The sequence below is a fragment of the Acyrthosiphon pisum genome, chromosome A3 (genome assembly GCF_005508785.2).
Source record: "Acyrthosiphon pisum isolate AL4f chromosome A3, pea_aphid_22Mar2018_4r6ur, whole genome shotgun sequence".
NCBI lineage: Eukaryota > Metazoa > Arthropoda > Insecta > Hemiptera > Aphididae > Acyrthosiphon > Acyrthosiphon pisum.
This window is the reverse complement of record NC_042496.1, coordinates 39,314,433-39,320,784: the sequence shown is the minus strand read 5'-3', so window position 1 is coordinate 39,320,784 and position 6,352 is coordinate 39,314,433. Positions and strand designations below refer to the sequence as shown.

General features: G+C 28.0%; 1 protein-coding gene across 3 annotated transcripts in view; it reads right to left on the bottom strand.

Moving 5' to 3' along the window:
• Nucleotides 1–6,352, bottom strand: part of LOC100160518 (cyclic nucleotide-gated cation channel beta-1-like) — a 147,921-nt gene that overhangs the window by 96,008 nt on the left and 45,561 nt on the right. The window lies entirely within an intron of this gene.

Below are 6,352 nucleotides of genomic sequence, written 5' to 3'. Positions count from 1 at the left end.
TTTTGTTTAGTAATTAAAGTAAAAATAAATAAACAATTTTTAATTTTAAATTTTTAAATGATATCAAAATTAGTGCTGAATAAAGAATTTATTATAATTAAATGACTGCAATGATATAATTGTCGATGTTAAATATCTAATATTTGATATAGGTAACTATAATCATTACAAACAATAATTTGTGTTTCTTCTAAAAATGACAAATATAAAAAAACATTACGTAAAGCAAAAAAATAACTATTTTTTCGATATAATTTTTCAATTTGTGATGTTTTTAAACTGGGGGTGCTAAATTAAAGTTTGGGGGTGCTGGAGCATCCCCCTAGTTGCACCTATGTCTAAAAGTAATATATAAATTATAAAAGCATCAAGCCAGACTCCTGCCAAGTGTCAGAGACCAGAGTTTGTGCCTCACCATTAGATTATAATATATTATTATGTTACTTACTGACTTACTGATCCATATATAAAATAGTAGATCAGCTAACCAAGACACGCAAATAGGTACCTAACGATGAGGTATGCTTAGATAGAGAGAGAGAGAGTGAGAGAGAGAGAGAGAGAGGTCAGGGGTATGATATAGTCAATATATACTGAATGGTGGTATACTTAATCCTATACTTGCCTAGGTAAATACGTAATAAAGTAATATTTTATATAATTTGATAGAAAATTCTGTCACAAAATATTTTTAAGCGAAATGCTGAGGGTTTTGTTTAATGTTAACTGTGTTGACGAAGTTTAATTAATTAAAAAAGGAAGCTCTTCATCTAAAATCCAAAAATAATCTCATAAAATCTTAAACATGTCATTTAAATTGCATTTTTTTTGCTTGTTCACATTTTGATTAACTTAAATAAAATATGTAAAACATTCAAAAAGTTAAAGGAAATGTATTAGTCTAATTATGCCTGTATAATTTAGATAATTATCATATAGTTTGTCAACAAAAATAGAGTAAAATAGGTGTGTTTGATTAAATTATATTCCTATACGACACAATCGATGACAATGACTATTTCACTAATTACACAAACGATAATGGATTTTATACGATTTAAAATATGACTATAATAAATACTGAATAGTATACCGTTTTTAGCTGTAAAACCTCAATATATTTCTTTCTTGACAAACAGTGTTTTACGAGAAACATATAATAATAATTCCGTCAACACAACAAATGGATGTACCATTACAAAAACAAGTATTATCGATAAAATATGTATGTATATATATGTGACGTTTTATTTAAGTAATATTGGAACGATGATTTAGTGAAAGTTTAGGAAATGGCGGTCGTTTGTCGACTAAACACAGCTGTTTCGTGATTTTAGCACCTTTTCGAAAGTTGGGAAATTCCAACTACAACTTATTCAAAGCTATTACTAAGTGATTGGTATTTCGAAGTACTTATCAAGTACAATTGAACTTAAAAGCCAATGGTAATTTGAGGACTAAAAAAAATGTTTTAAACTAGATACCTACCAAGTACCTACACATTAAAAACACCTGGATCATTGTATCTTTGTAATTTGAACAGTTAATATTTGGATTTCTATCGGTATAGAAATTTGCTAACTATTGGAAATACTATTATCGCTTTATTTTGTTTTAAGTGGACGTCAAACTACAATTGATTGTGACCACATAAATAGCCGACCAATAGAAAGGTTTCGAACAAGTAATGGTTTACACGTGCACTCTCCGGGGAGTCTGAATTCGACATTTACAAACATTACGCGACGTCGACATAGCATCATTTTTTTTTTTTGTTCTCTTGGTTTATCGCATTGCAGTTATATTTTTAACTACCGATTGGACAAGATAGATCCCTCAAGAATGTTAAAATCTACCAGACCACTACACGCCGCTTAGTTGGCGTGTACAAGAACGTCTCTTATATATGCATGTCTCGAGTGCTCCGCAATAAGCAATCAATACGCAGCATAAGGTCGCCGACGATAGTCTACTGCAGCACCAAGCCCAGATTAAGATTATTAAAGCACCCGGGTTAATTTTTTTAGAGGCCTAAATATGAAGTTTAAAAAACATTGTCTATAATTGTATTTTTATTTTTATAAAACATTAAATACAACTCATATGAAAGTACAATATTGTATTCAATATTAACATTTTTTTTCTAGCTTTTACTGAAGCAAACATAATAATTGCATTGCACTGATCATTATAATATTAAATCCCAAAACCGAAATCAAGAATACATATATTTTTTTTAATTTAACATTGTAATTTATTGTATTAAGGATTAAATGTATTAAACGTATTTTCTTTTACACAGAATATTCAATAATTAATGATTAAAATATTGTAAATGTATGGTGCAAAATAAGAGGTCTCTAAAAATGTCAAGTCTTGTGGCCTAGGGCCATGGCCCCTCTTGGCCCTGACCACTCATTTAAAGATAGTAGCGTGAAAACAGGTTTATTCTTTTTAACAGTGATAACTCATTATCTAGAGAGGTATTGACTTTAATTCAATTATTTTCTACCATTTTAAAGGTGATTTTTTTTTTTTAGTACCTAGGCACATTCTTTTGAATGATTATGCATATTTTGAATTTCATATTCCATAACAGATATTTTTCCAGGAGTTTTGTTTTATAAAGTTTAAATTCCGTACGAGTAATTATTAATTAGTGTAAAGTATTTAAAGTTTACGAGTAGATGAGTGTAGTGGCGTCGTGAAACGGGGATTGAACAACTTCAGTCAGCTTTAGTTTAAATACCTATATAGATAATTAACGACATTTTAGCAATTTTATTTTGATATTTTCAGGCATAAATTCTGTCTTAGAATATTAAATTTAAAATGTATATTGTCATTCAAAAAAGTAAAAATCTTAAATAAATTTAATGTGTTGTTCTTCATAAAGCAATACTAATAGTATGCAAAAAAATATTTTAATACTTTTTGAAATAAAGTGTGTTAACTAATAAAAAAAAAAATCAGTGTATAAACTATAAGTTATACATTATGTATGTATCTATTATATAAATTAACAAAGAGTTTCTAATGTCATAATGTTAAATACATAACTTTAACGATAACCTAAACACATTACAATAGTAAAATACATATTCACATTATTACGAATAAGTGTAATCTTAACTTAGTATAAAACAAAGTCCCACTGTCTGTCTGTATGCTTAGATCTTTAAAACTACGCAACGGATTTTTATGCGGATTTTTTTCATTGATAGAGTGATTCAAGAGGAAGGTTTAGATTCAAACAGGAATTTTGAGATTTACGATGGAAATTTTAGTTTATATATAGTTTGCTATTGGTTATTTAATATTTATTATTTTATTGGTTGCCATTGGCTATCGGGCAGATCAGGTACAAGCATGCATCACATCGAGTTTTCGCACATTGCCTACAAAGGTGGCTGAGTTGTACTTACTGCAACGAGTTAAGCCCAAAAGGAGTTGAACAATCATATTTGTTTTAAGAGTTGTAATTTTTACGAACAACAAAGTGCGCGGGATCAGCTAATTATAGGTATATACAGTGTGATTCATTAAGCATAAAACACCCATTATCTCAAAAAGTATTTAGAGTATAAGAAAATATTTTTGTTTCTTAGTTTCAAGTTGTTAAAAAAACTATGTTTTTATTCAAAGATTATATTTTTAAATATTTTTTATCCTTATAATTTTTTAAGTTTTTACTTTTTTGAATGACAGCATATAGTTTTAATTTTATATTCCAAAGCAGAATATTTTTCTAAGTATATTTTGATTCATAAAAATCTAATTTATTGTGAGTAGTTTATGAGTTATAAGTATTTAAAGTTTTGATGGGTGGAGTGGAGTAGTATGGGGTTACCCCGCAAAATGTTTGTTCACTACTCCGCTTGTCTAAACTTTAAATACTTATAACTCATAAACTACTGGTCCTAAATTAGATTTTTATGTATCAAAATAATTAGAAAAATATTCCACTTTGAAAGATTAAATTAAAACTCTATGCTGCCATTCAAAAAAGTAAATAACTTAAAAACGATGTTTTTTTAACAACTTGAAACTATGTAAAAAAATATTTTCAAAAACATTAATACACTTTGAGATAATGAGTGTTTTACGCTTAGTGAATCACCCTGTACACAGGATAATTTATCAAATACGCTCAACACCATTTTTATCGCCAGTAATGAACTTATTCAAATTATGATTTTTAAAAATGTTAAGTATACCTATTTATAGATTATATTTTCAAACACTTTTTTTTAAAACATAAAAGGAGTGTCCCGTGGTGAAACAAATGGCTTTTAGATTTTGAACACAGCAATGAATGAATTGGTTTTACTATGTTGTGCAGTGTTTGTGTTTTGTGCCAAAAAACCCTTTTTATAAAAGAAAAATGCTACGATTATCAACTTCGAGGGAGGTTTCTGGTAGCAAATTGAATCTTGTTTGTGCTAAAAGGGGTCAAAGAAGGAAATTTTCAGGACTTTTCAAAATAATTAAGAAAACAACATAACAATTTAAAAACAACAAGAATATTATAGAAAAACCAATTTCTGATAAAACCATTTTGTTTTAAATCAAAAACGAATAAACTTAGACACTTAAAATGTTCATCAAATATTTATATTAGTATTTTCTGGAAATTACAACATTTTAAAATAATTTATATTCTTTTTGAGAAATTAAAAGCCTTTTTTTGTTTTTTTTTCTTATATATGATGAGAATATTTTTGTTTGTAAAATAATAAAGCTTGACTATTTAAAGGCGTTCCTTATACATTTTTCGAAGAGCAATTAAAAAATGTTAAATATTTATGACATTTTTTTTTATTACCTATCGTTTGTTTTTTAAATTTTGCAAAATTTGCCAAAATCGTGAAAATTCGCAGATACTAGAGTAACAAAATTTGTTAAATTCACTAAAATTTATTTTCAATAAACTATTTAATATAATATATGGTTTAAAATGTAATACAGGGTTTTTTATACATTTTCCTCACAAGAATTTAAGTAAAAATGAGCGTGAAGCACATACATTTTTCTATGAGCGTACGAATTTTAAATTTTCAAATCGTGAATTTTTTTGTATACACATCACACGAATCAAAAATCAATTTCATTGTATACCTTTTATTATTGAATTAAAATTGAACACATCTATTTTACTGACCTAGGTACTCAATGACGTACTTACTAACAACTACATACTATACAAAGTGACTTTTTTCTTTACCAATATTTTTTTACTGTACATTATTAAGCAGATGTTTTTAAAAATACTTAAATAAAAAAACTGTGGCTGAGCATGTTTAATGAATCACCCTGTATACCTTTATTATTATTATATATATTTTTTTTGTCGCATATATTATGTCATTAAAAGAACATGCGACAGTATAGTTTAAAAACAAAACTCTTTTACATTATTTTGTGTCGTTTTGTGTGTTTTTATTAGTAACCCCGAGGCCATCGTTTATTTTATGATTCTCAGGCTCACAGCTTACGATTTTTTTATTATTATTTACAGTGTACCATTTTTAAATCCTTCAAGGTGTTTTGTAAATAGTAAATGATAAAACGTAAAAAAAATCTCATCCCGTTCTGCTCGTCGTCTCGGCGAACAAACTCATCACACGTCTGGTTTTAAGCTCCAAATAAAGATACAGAGTTTATTCGCCAGCCACTGGTTCATTGTGTGATACCATAGATACAAGCCACACGAAGTAGGTAAAATGCGCCTTGAAACCTAACGACGATATATATAACAAAACTAATAAATTGATACCAACCTTAGTGGTAAATAATAGTAAACCGGTGATAACACAGAGTATGGAAGGGACGTGGAAAAAGCGTAGACATAATTTGAATATATAATATATTATGCACCTAACGGGAGTTAACAATAATTTATTCCGATACCTTAATCGTATATCCCAGATAGCCAAAAAAATATCGACTTCTTATTGACTGCATAATGTTCGCACAAGCCGAAAGTGGCATTATTATTTTTACTATATATAGGAAGTTCTTTCAATAGTATTTACACAATATATTGATACACAATCAATATTATATTATAAAAACCAGATTGGTTAAAATAAATAATTATGTGGTTATAAAAGTGAGGGAAATGCCGAAGCCTATCACTATGATATATTTATTATGAGTCTATATATTATACGTACGTTGATCAATATAATATAAAATAAGAAAAGATTCTTAAGAGGACGTCGTACCCGCATGCGTTATCTCCGTCTTACTAACGTACAACATGGCAAAATTTCGTCCGCTGGTTTCAATAGGGTGCTGTCATTTTTGATTTTAGTGTGAATTGACCTATTATCAAACTTTTAGGTAACAA